This window comes from Microtus oregoni, unplaced genomic scaffold, assembly GCF_018167655.1.
Source record: "Microtus oregoni isolate MIOR12 unplaced genomic scaffold, Mior012 000004F_ref0000308, whole genome shotgun sequence".
Classification (NCBI taxonomy): domain Eukaryota; kingdom Metazoa; phylum Chordata; class Mammalia; order Rodentia; family Cricetidae; genus Microtus; species Microtus oregoni.
The window spans coordinates 11,533,734-11,546,391 of NW_024543063.1; positions in this window are offsets into that span (position 1 = coordinate 11,533,734).

Sequence of the window (12,658 nt, forward strand, 5' to 3'; positions counted from 1 at the left end):
CTACTGAATAAGGGAGACTCACTTTACCATTAGTGCTGGAAATTGGTCTCTGCTTGAGGCAACCTCTTTTCCCATCTTTGTAATCTCACTCAGAATCCAATGGCAGCTGGCTTCTTGATTCAACCGATGACAACTGGTTGACAGCCTGTGTTAATACTCAGGTTTTAAATCAGACCAAGGATTTCTGCATCTTGATCCAGTCAGAATAGTCTACTTCTCTTTTACCAATTTGAAACATCACCAGAATGGGAAAAAAAATGAGAAGTCATTGCAACTGTCTTGTTACCCACCATCCAAGGCATCAGCTTAGCAGGGGCAATAGGTACAAAAACTTCAGCCTTGGTACTACAAGAGTTAGAACCACACTACAGGGCCGTGAGAATGGCAATAAATGCAGATGTCATTGCCCTAGGAAATTTGTTGCACATTTGGAAGAATCAGTCTCCTTTCTAGGTGAAGCACTTCTACAAAGCAGAAGGAGCCTTGACATATTGTTCCTTCAACGCAGTGTAGGGGAGGGGGCTTGCGAGGTCTTGGAGAGCAATGTTGTTTTTATACTAACCATTCTGGTATTAGTAAGGACTCCAAGGCCCTACTTAGAATAAGACTGCAAGACAGACAATGAGAAACACAACAAAATAAAGGATTGTTGGCCGAGGATGCTCATTCATTCCCAGCTGCCCAGAACTAAAGTAATGACACAGAAACTATATTATTTGTAATACTGTTTAGGCAATATCTTTTTTTTATTGATTTTTATTGAACTCTACATTTTTCTCAGCTCTTTCCCTGCCTCTGAAGAGTCCAAGAATAAGAAAATAAAAATGTAGATTCCAAAAATAAGAATGTAGAAATAAAGAAATATAAAGTTATAAGTCTAGGAAAATGAGAACAGACTATCAGCAGCTTTCTCAGCAGATCAAAGATCATTCATTCACAGTGAGCTATTTTCTCAGATGCTTGGGAAGCTTAGGTCATTTTACAGCTGGCTGTTTTATTTACAAGGCCAGAGCTTCTCCCTACAAATTGAGAGTAGTGTCCTGGCCATCCCTGAAAAAGGACAGATGTGAACTGAGATGAGACAGAGATATGTGACCTTTGGATTAGGCACTGTCTCCATTATGGAAAACTGGCACCACCAGAGAAGAGGCATAAGACTCCAATTTACACCTGGAGGTACCAGGAGACAGTGGACAAATACAATGGTTTAATTAATGAGCTCTGATAATGGAGGTTGTAAAGTACGGCAGTCAGTATCTGAGTTTTACCTTGAGATAGTGTGAAAAGCTTTCTGCTATCTCCTAAATTCTCAGCCTACAAGCTAGTTACTCCTTCTTTATTGACCTTCTAGTATTACTAGCAGTCCCTTTCTGACTACTTGCTAAAGACATCTGTTTTCTCGCAATTAGTGACCTTCGTTGTAATCTCCTCTGAAACATATTTCATGATGGCTGCCTAGTTACCCATTGACATTAGCACTCACTCCCCTCTTTAGGGTCTCCACTGACCAACCCAAGGGTTAGGGGCAGGTTGTAAAAATTACTTTGCTCAGAGCTAATGCTTGGTGCCCCTACTATAAAAAGTGAGTTCAGAAACCTGCCTTCTGCCACAGCCTAAGGAACACCATCTCTGACTATGGTCTCAGCTAGCTGATAAGCTTCTGTGCCCCAGGTGATTTTTAATTTTTATTTTTTATTTTTAAGTTTGCTTCTGGTTTTCCTAGGATCTGGTTTCTGGAATAAAGCCTGCTTCTGCTTTATTAGACTTGGTGGTGTTCTCATCTTTGTGCAACCCCCCCTGGACCCAACATTTTGGTGGCCTGTACGGGGAAGCGCAAATCTGGTTTTGAGGGGACACTCCAGTCTCTGTTTTTTGGCAAACTTTATTATTTTGTGGTTACCAATAGGTAAGGTTCTGGTTCTGGTATCTGGTATCTGGACAGTCTGGAGGCTCAAGAAGATCTAGCAGACATACTTCTAATCTCAGAGTCGCAGGAAAATCGGGGATGCTCTTATTCCTTCTCTAGCCATTAGGTCGTGAGGTGTAGCCTTTTGGAACTGGTATGGGATCACGTGACCCTGCGCGCAGTGATGTCTTGTCAATTCTGTTTCATATCATGTTGTCTGTTGTCAGTCTTCTCGTTGTGGTTGTGTGTGAAGTAATTTCCACTATGGGAAAATCTTCTTCCAAACCTAAGTCTCCCCTGGACCTTGCCCTTTCTCTTTTCCAGGATTTCAGGGAGGCCATTGCAGCTGTTGGCAGCCCCTGTGAAGCTGGAGCTACTCAGATCTTCTACTCCCTTGTAGAGCATTCCCCACCACCACCCCCACCACCCGCCAACTTCCTACTTCAGAGCTGAGCCCCTTTAGCACTCTTTCAGGGAAGCCACAGGTGGTCAGTGGTGGGTAGTGGTGTCTCCTGCTCTCTCTGTCTGCACTGTGGGACCTCCTGATGGGGATGGCAGCCCCTGCCTGGTTTATTTCCTCTTTCAACTAGTGATCTGTATAACTGGAAACTTCAGACTCCTTCCTTTACTGAGAAATCTCAAGTGCCAGATACTGTCCTGTTTACACATTCCCCGACCTGGGGGTTGGATTGCCAGCAATTGCTCCAGATAATGTTCACCACTGAAGAAAGAGATAGAATTCAGCAAAAATGCCCGAAGCACGTTCCAGGATGAGATGGTCAACCCACTAATGAGGCAGTCATTAAGAGATGGTCTCTGAGCCCCTGCTAGACTGCCCACCAATCTAAGACTCTTGAGAACCAAATGGCAGTCAACCTGGATTTTGTCAACTGAGCAGCCCCAGATATTAAGAGGAAGCTCCAGCAACTCAGAGGACTTGAAGGTAAAAATCTGAATAAATTGATTGCTATTGCCACTAAGGTTTATAACAACAAAGAAACACCTGAGGATGAGCAAGTTTGGGACTGGCAAAAGTCTTACTGGCAGATAAGAGCTGGGGGCCTGATGGGCAGAGGGAATACAGACTGTCCCAAATAGCCAACGGGCACTACTCCTTAAGAAAGGATTATTGTGCTTATTGCAAAGAAAGGGGCCATTGGAAAATGGAATGCCCACAAAGGAAGAGGGGCCAAAAAGCCCTGGGATTAGTGAATCCAGATGATAAAAAGGACAGGGTTGGAAGCCTCTGCTCGAACATTGAGTAACCCTAAAAGTTGAGGGGCAACCTGTTGATTTCCTAGTGGACACTGGTGCTCACCATTCAGTGTTAAAAACTCCACTGGGGCCTCTGTCAGACAAACAAACGTGAGTTCAAGGGGATAGAAGGACAGCTCTGCAACCATGGACCACAAAACAGACTGTGAGATTGGGAAGAAAAAGAGTTGTGCATTCCTTCATAGTTATCCGTGAATGTCTTACTCCCTCCTGGAAAGAGACTTATTGGCTAAGATAAAAGCCCAAATATATTTCACTGGGAATGGGGTGATGCTCTCACCATGGCCTGAAATCTATGTCTTATGCCTCCATCTGAAAGAATACAGGCTCTTCTAAGAGACTCTCACTTTAGAGGCATCTTCTCTAATAGCGGAACTCCAGCGCTCCACCCCAGGAGTGTGAGCAGAAACTAATCCACCAGGATTAGCGATTCAGGGTCCCCCAGTTGTAGTCACCTTAAAAAGCCAACGCTCAGCAGGTGAGGGTGAGGCATGACCCCAGAGGGCCAGTTGGACCTTACTAAATATATGAATCAGTTCCTAAAACACGGAATCTTGATGCCTTGCCAGTCTCTGTAGGACACCCTGCTTCTACCAGTTAAAATGCCAGGGACCAATGACTTTCCACCTGTGCAAAAGCTTAGGAAGATTAACAAACGGTTGAAGACATTCATGCTACAGTCCCCAACCCTATAATCTCCTGAGCTCCCTGTCCCAGGAGCTTCAAGTGCACTCAGTTCTAGATCTTAAGAACACCTTCTTCAGCCTAACTCTTGAAGCCAAGAGTTAGCTGCTTTTTGCTTTCGAATGGCACGACCAAGATCGGGGCTTTGGTGGTCAGCTCACGTGAATTTGCCTGCCACAAGAATTCAAAAATATCCCAGCTCTCTTAGACAAAGCCCTACAATGAGACTTAAAGGATTATCCGTAGCTCACGTGAATTTGCCTGCCACAAGAATTCAAAAATATCCCAGCTCTCTTAGACAAAGCCCTACAATGAGACTTAAAGGATTATCCGTCCTTATACCCGGAGGTTCCTCTGAGCCTCAGACCCTTTCAGATCCTATTCTCTCACTTCCAGGATTTCAGGAATCTAACAGTAGAATTTTTCCAGCCTTCCCTGGGCCTTTCTGCCTCAGGAGCCCAAGCTTCAGCAGGCTCCTGTCTGTGCTAGCACTACTGACAGCCAGGGAGAGGATTGCCCCTCCCCCACAGGTATTTCAGTCTCAGACTCAAATACCAAGGAGGAGCCAGGAGGATAGAGGGAAGCAGAGACAACTACGAGGCCAGGTACCAAGGATGGCCACTCAGATCCTTTTCCTGCACGATCATTGGTTTTGGTCTCACAAAATGACCCCTGCCCCAAAGCCACACAGTGGGAAACACCAGAACACAGGAGGATAGAGGGAAGCAGAGACAACTACAAGGCCAGGTACCAAGGATGGCCACTGTCAGATGCTTCTCCTGGACGATCATTGGTTTTGGTCTCACAAAATGACTCCTGCCCCAAAGCCACACAGTGGGAAACACCAGAGCAGAGTGGACCCATCAGGAAAGTACAAATGACCTGCAGCCCCTCCCCCGCCTAAAAATTCAGCTGGAAAAAGTAAGAAAAGTTCTGTCTGGTTTAAATGCATAAACATGGCCACTAACTGTTCATTTCTACTGTATGAGTGAACTATGTTCAATGTGTACTGGCTGTAGCCCTTACTGACAGCCCAAGCTTATAATTCACCTCTAATTGTTCTGGTTGTTGTCTGATATAATCACTTTTCTTTGCCTTCTTAGGAGACAGTCTCAATGTGATATAAACTTGTTCTGCTCTTACCCAAAAATGGCTATCCCAATTTCTTTACTAAACTCATCATCTACAATTAAAAGGTTTAATTTTGATACTAAAAGAGCTTCAATTCAAAATCAATATTCTTGACTATATCTGACTGTCATAGGAGCTGTGGGCCTCTTCCCACAGCCCGGCTCCTGGCTGCCTAGCTAGCTTATGCCCTGAAATAACAACACACAAACTGTATTCATTTAAACACTGCCTGGCCCATTTCTATTAATGTGTGTAGCACTGAGGTGCGCTTACCAGGAAGATTCTAGCCTACATCCATCCTGGGTCGGAGCTTCATCGTATCTGCCCAGGAGAGGGGAGCATGGCGTCTAAGCTCACTTCCTCTTCCTCCCAGCACTCTGTTCTGTTTACTCCACCTACCTAATTTTCTGTCCTATCAGGGCCAAGCAGTTTCTTTATTACTTAACCATTGAAACAACAGATAGAAAGATGACCCTCCTCCGTCATCTGACAAAAATGTAATGTGATGTAATAGTCTTATAAAAGCTGCTAACATGTTATAGACTGTTAAGAAATACAAGCTAAGAATCAGCTTATAAATGACAAGCCGTTGGTCATAGTCATGCTAAGTACTGATATAATTTATTACTGAGATAAGCCTTACCTAGTCCCCTGTGTGTTTAGGACAAATAGCTGGTGGCAAGGGTTGTCTACTCAGATACAGCTAATAAACAGACAGTCCACAAATGCTCAGAGATCTGTAGAAAATGGCATCTAAATGTTTTACTAAAAAGTTTTCTATAAAAGAGAGACATGCCAGCTCCAGACAGTTCCTCTATTTCCTCCAAAGAAGATAGATGGGCACAGAAAAAGATCTACTAAAAATGACTCAAAGTTGGCAGCACTAGCCACTGGGAAAACCTGCCCTTCACCTCAACTACTGCAAAGACTCTCTTCAGATGGTGGAGAAAACAGGACACTGGGAAATTGACTGCCTCCAGTAGCCTAAGGCAAAAGGTAGGCTGGTCCTTCCATGAGTCCTTACTCCACAGAAGCCTATGGGATGTTCTGGGATGATGCCAGCCTGAAGAGGGATGTTGCCCTCTCATCTGCCCTGAACGACCATGGAGGACCCCGGGGTAGCTGCCTAGGCAGCCAGCAAGTAAGTCTCTGTCATTTTTTTAAAAATCAATACCTCAGGTATAATTTATTCCTCTCAGAACTCAGATGCTGTTTGATGACTAATAGCTTTGCCAGCTTAAAAGCAACAACCAAGGCTTCAGCTGCCTTCTCAGGTCTCTATGAGATTCAGTTCACAGGTCTCACTCTCTTTGAACTAATACAAATTCTAGACATAGTTCACCTTGCTGCCAGACTCAAAGAGAGACAGAGGGAAAGACAGAGAGACAGAGAGAGAGAGAGAGACAGAGAGAGACAGAGAGAGAGAGAGAGAGAGAGAGAGAGAGAGAGGAAAGACAGAGAGAGAGAAACAAAGAGATAGAGAGAGAAAGAGAAAAAGACAGAGAGATAGAGAGAGACAGAGGGAAAGACAGATAGAAGAAGACAAAGAGACACAAAAAACAGAGACAGAGAGATAGAAAGGAGGAGAGAAAGAGGGAAAGATAGACAGAGAGAGAGAGAAAGACAGAAAGGTAGAGAGAGAGAGACAGGGGGAAAGACAGAGAGAGAGAGACAAAGAGATAGAGAGAGAGAGACAGAGAGAAAGACAGAGAGAGAAAGAGAAACTCACAAAACAGATTTTAGTATAACTTCTTATCATTCCTTTGTTTAAAAGAACTTTACAGTGACTGCTCTCAGTGGTCAGCGACCTGCACCTACTGGTAAAGTAAATAAAAGTGTTTCAGAGTACAAAAAAAGGGCCTTGAGATGTATGTAAATGCAAGTTATAAAGGTCTGAGAATAAAAAGGCTTAAATGTTAATAAAAAAACATTTAGAGATGGTTAAAAATAATGTGCTTCAGATTTCTCTCATTATGCTGCTGTTATATTTAGGACTCCAAAATTTTGTAGTCTTAATATTAATTGACAAGATTCTAATAAGCTAGTAATCGAGCTCTGCAGAACACTCGAGGATGCTTTTCATTGTGCAAATCAAAACCTGTCACAGCTTTCTGGATAAAAAATGTTAACGTTTTCATCCAGATTCATTTCTGACATGAGTAGACTGCCATTTGTGCAATGTAAATATCAGTACAGATCATAAACAAGGAGATGTTAATATGTCTAAGACTTCATCAACTAGCAGGTATAGACCCAGCAGAGATTATAGTGCCTTTTACTATTGATGAAATGAAAAACTTATGGGAAGACAATGAACCCTGGCAAAGAGGTTGTGCTAATTTTTTTGGGAGAGATTAATAGAAATTATTCTAAAAGTGATAGAATTAACCTTATAAAGAGAACTACTTGGATCCTTCCCCCCATTGTATATGACACACCAATAACTGAAGCCCATAATTCTATACTGATGCAAATAAATCAGGAACGGCAGGTTACAAATCAGAAGATCTAAGTAAGGTGGAACAAAACCCTTGTAAGTCTGTCCAAAAGGCAGAGTTATGTGCTATTTTCATGATACTAAGGAATTTTAAAGAACCTCTCAATATAGTTACAGATTCATAATGTGCAGAAAGAGTTGCCTTACATATTGAAACTACTGAATTTATACCAGATGATACAAAGTTGACTTCATTATCCATTCATCTTCAAGATATAATCAGGAATAGGCTTTTTCCCATATACATAAGACACATTTGATCCCATTCTGGTCTGCCAGGTCCTCTATCACAAGGTAATTTAGAAATTGATCACTATTGATTGGAAGTGTGCTGAAGGTCTCAGAATTTCATGAATAGCATCATGCCAATTGCAAAGGTTTAAAGAAAGAGTTTTATTTTACATGGCAACAGGCTAGAAAGAATATAAGGAGATGTCCTAGTTGCTCTTTCTATAACCAAATACTGCTACCTGCAGGCAATAATGCAAAGGATACTCAAAGGAATGAAATCTGGCAGAGGGATGTGTTCTACTTTACAGAATTTAGAAAATTAAAATATGTCATCACACCACTGACACTTATTCAGGTTTTCAATAGGCAACGGCCTTGAGCACAGAAAAGGCTGATTCAGTAATCACACATTTATTAGCAATTGTGGCCATCATGGGTATACCTGCACAAATAAGGACAGATAATGGCCTAGCATATATCTGTAAAAAAAGAAACAGTTTTTGTTTATTATAATATAAAGCACATTACAGTATCACAAACAATCCTACAGGCCAGGTAGTTATAGAAAGACCAAGTTGAACTACAAAGGATATATTAAACAAGCAGAAATGGATAGAAAATAATGCAAGAAATAGACTGTATAATGCTTTATTAACCTTGAATTTTCTTAACCGTAATGAAAAAGAAACAATAGCAGCAGAGAGATACTGGATAATAGAAAAAAACTTCTGAATTAAATCAGTCAGTGAATTAAACCATTTCAAGGATGTGTTGACCTCAGAATGGAAAACAGAAGATGTGCTATGTTGGGGAAGGGTTTTTGCTCTTGTTTCCACAGGAGAAGAAAAGCTATGGATACCATCAAAATTAATAAAGATTCAATTTGAAAGGAGAAATCTCTTGAGAAATAGAAATGATAGCTTATCCACAGAGGTGACAATCATACAAATGGTAAGAAAGCCTCATAAGGGTTGGGATAAGGTCTAGTTCTTGTCTTTGCAGGAAAATACATACTTTCAAAATGTCAAGCGATCATGGACGTTTGAATGTCTAAAGAGGAAAGATCACCAAACAAAGAGGAATATGGCTTATGAGGACAGGACATCTGCAGAGCAAAATTTCATTCCCTGTGCATATATATTTATGTCTATAGACCAGTAGAATAATAGACTAACTTAAATACCAAAGCTGGCTTTGGAGTTGGACAATGTCTATCTTTCTCTAAATCCAAGCACGTTGTTAAAAGAAAATTTCAGAGTTTCTGTCTCATGTCAGGAACCATCTGGAATGGAATAGAAAGAAAAACATTAGGAAAAATTTTACTTTTCTCCATACATATTTTTATCTATATTACATCTTTTGTTGAATATATGTCTATATAAATAATGTTTAAGTTTTTCACAATGAACAATAGATTTTTCTGTAGTAATATTTGAAGTTTCTAGGAAGAAGATGGGGCCCCACAAAAATGACTCTACCTGGTTGATATGACATCCTGATGCTGATAGAGCTACTTTAAGACCAGTTTTGAATACCAGCTGCTTAAGATAGTTCCAACTTTGTTAGCTGGAATGGTGCACATTCTTAATATGTTCTGGCCAGAATACAAATAAGAACTTCAGAAAGACCCTATAGACTACTAAGAGACTATTTGCATGCAATTATACCAGACAATAACCTTGAAACATAACCATCATTTCACTTTTATAGAATCCCATAGAAAGAATAGTGCCCCCTTGACAGCTGGAAGTAATGTTAGAAGACGATGGCCCTTCTCCCAACAAAGTTTGTCCTCAGACTTAAGGACATCAATTAGGGGTTAAATATAACTGGTATATGGTTGGGGATTGGAGTAGAAATTTTGTAGGCTCGGGGATCTCTCTAAAAAATGAAATTGAATGATATAATAGATAGATTAGTGTTAGCTTACACTAATAATAATATAGTGAGGAATAGAGTGAATACTTGTGAGTTATTATTAATAGACCATTTACATTGGTATAGATTCTTGTATATTGATCCAAATAAAATTACATTTCTTATATTGAATATGCTCCTATTTCTTTTTTTTTTTTTTTTTTTGGTTTTTCGAGACAGGGTTTCTCTGTGGTTTTGGAGCCTGTCCTGGAACTAGCTCTTGTAGACCAGGCTGGCCTCAAACTCACAGAGATCCGCCTGCCTCTGACTCCCGGGTGCTGGGATTAAAGGCGTGCGCCACCACCGCCCGGCAATATGCTCCTCTTTCTGTCTACAAAATTTGTATACACATAGGCAAAGTTATTTTGTCATATTGTATGCATGCATGTTTCTACCTCTGTTTAAGACATTTTGTATATTGATACAATTTTAGGATATATCTATCATAATGCATTATATATTTCTAACTCTCATCAAGATACTTACACATTGTTTACATTTTGAGGTCGTTGTTCCCATTTGCTGCACAGTTGTTTAAAGATTGTTTAATATTATAATAGAAAGTCTTAGTCTTTAAGTTATATAGGTATTTAGTATTGTAGGTCAATAGTTAGTCATGTTTATTTTTATTTTATTTTATTTATTTATTTATTTATTTATTTATTTTGTTTTTTCAAGACAGGGTTTCTCTGTGGTTTTGGAGCCTGTCCTGGAACTAGCTCTGTAGACCAGGCTGGTCTTGAACTCACAGAGATCTGCCTGCCTCTTCCTTCCGAGTGCTGGGATTAAAGGCGTGCGCCACCATCGCCCGGCTATCCATATTTATTATAGTTGGACTAGTCAGGTTCTTTAGATGCATAGAGATTGTATACAACATAGATAGGTAATCTTCAACTACTTCAAAAACCTGTAGAATATGGCATTTAAATAACTAAGGGTTCTGTAGATGTAAGACATGATTGCTCTTGGCAGCACCCATCTATTCCCGAGAAAATGTTGAGCACCAAAAACACTCCACTTGGAGCTTGAATTCTTCTTGGCACAACTGGTCTTTGGGCAAGGAACTTCGCATGCCTTGACCACTGACAAAATCCATGGTGTCTGGACAGGACAAGCAGGATACAGGAAAAAAGACTGCCAAATCTTGCCAATACAGGGTAAGATGGTTTTGAAAACTATCCTACCTCTGAAAATAGTCTGTCAGTTATTCTAGGCCTTAGCTAAAATTGGTTGCTCCAACGTTGCAAATGAAACTTTGGGTAATTGCCCAGGTAGCTGGTTGTCTGTGTAATTTACTACACATTTTAGCAGCTGCTTGATTGTACTTCCTGCCTGTTCAAGTAATATTATCTCCTTTCTCAGGCCTTTGATGGGGTTGAAGTTGAGATAGTTGTAGTTACATTCCTCTTATGACTTAGCCAATTTATTTCTAATATAAGACTTAGACATTTTAGGGTAAAATAATTATTGAAACACTTAGCATATGTTTCTTTCTTAATATTGTTTATGCTGATTGAAATTCTAAGTTTTATAATTGATATCTGTTTTGTTGTATATACCATATATTGGGTTTGGAATTTTCTTATTTAGACAAAAGGGGGAAGTGATGGGAAACCTCCTTAGCCAATGGCCTTTGAGAGGCTTGACCAGTTTGCCCATGCACTTGGATACCAAAAATATGCAGAACCTGCCTGCTCTCTCTCTTTCTCCTTCTTATCACACCTTGATGTTGGATTCTGTTCCTGTTCCCCATTGTGATCTGTGAGTTCCCCTTTAATGAAGAATCCCTTATTATGCCATATTCAGACCTAGTATGGTATTGCTTTATTTGTGTTCCCCGCCAACAAGCATATTCCCTTTCAAAGGATGGTATGAACTCCCATTTAACTGGTCACCATGGTTAACTACACTTCTATCAACCTTAGCTGCATCCTTAGTCCTCTTATTGTTGACTCTAACCCGTAGGCCATGTATAATTAATGCCTTGGTCGGGTTTATCAAAGAATATCCATGGTTAAACTGATGGTTTTAAGATAACAATATAAGCCTGTAAACCAAGAAGCATCTCCAGGATTTGAGATGATGCACTAGTCAAGGGGAGAATAAGAAGGACAGACAAATACCATGGTAGGCTCCTAATAACTCAGTTAAGAAATAGGCCTCAGTCCCTGCCACTTGAAACTGAAGTAGTTTCTGAAGAAGTCATGAACAAAAGGCAATCAATCACCATTGCCCTCGACAACAAGGGTGAGGGAGATAGCATGTACCAGGCCTGAACCAGCCCCACAGTATGTCAAGGCAATAGCCAAATGAGGACAGAACCTGGGACTTATCCAGGCTAGACCCAAAATGGAAAAACTGTAGCCCTAGCCAGCCCCTGTTAGCCCTAACCAATTAGAGATGTACTAAAATGGTTGCCACTCACATAAGCCCGTCCTAGACAAGATGATCTAACTGCTTCTGGAATTCCTTCAGCTGTGTATAAAATGAGCCTGTGAGCGTCTCCCGGGGTCACCATTTAGTTTTTGTGTCAGAGGGGTGTCCAGCCCCAGCATGTTGTAACTCTTACTCTCCAGATAATAAATGCTCTTGCTAATTGTTTACACAGATGTGGGTTTTTTTATGGGACTTCTCTAGAACCCTAACAATGGCTGTAACCTGAATCCCTTGGAAAGTGGAGACTACTTACTAAGTGTCTACAAGGACCAGATTGATGCTATCACTCCATCTCCTTCAGCAAAGAAGAGGAATTCTCAGGCTTTGCAGAACATCTATGTCAGTTTTGTAAAGATGACATGTACTGACTCCAACTGAAAGTCTAGAACCATCTATGAGTTTTCCACAGGCCTGTTATTTACTTTCCTGAAAGTGACTCAATTCTGTGAACATGTAAGCAGAAGGGCGTGTGGTTCTAAACTGAGTCTCTCCTCTTTAAGAAATGCTTCATGTCTCCTGCTGCTGGACAGGGTACATATGTCCCCTGAGTAAGTAAGGGAGCTGAGGAAACTTTGTCTGGT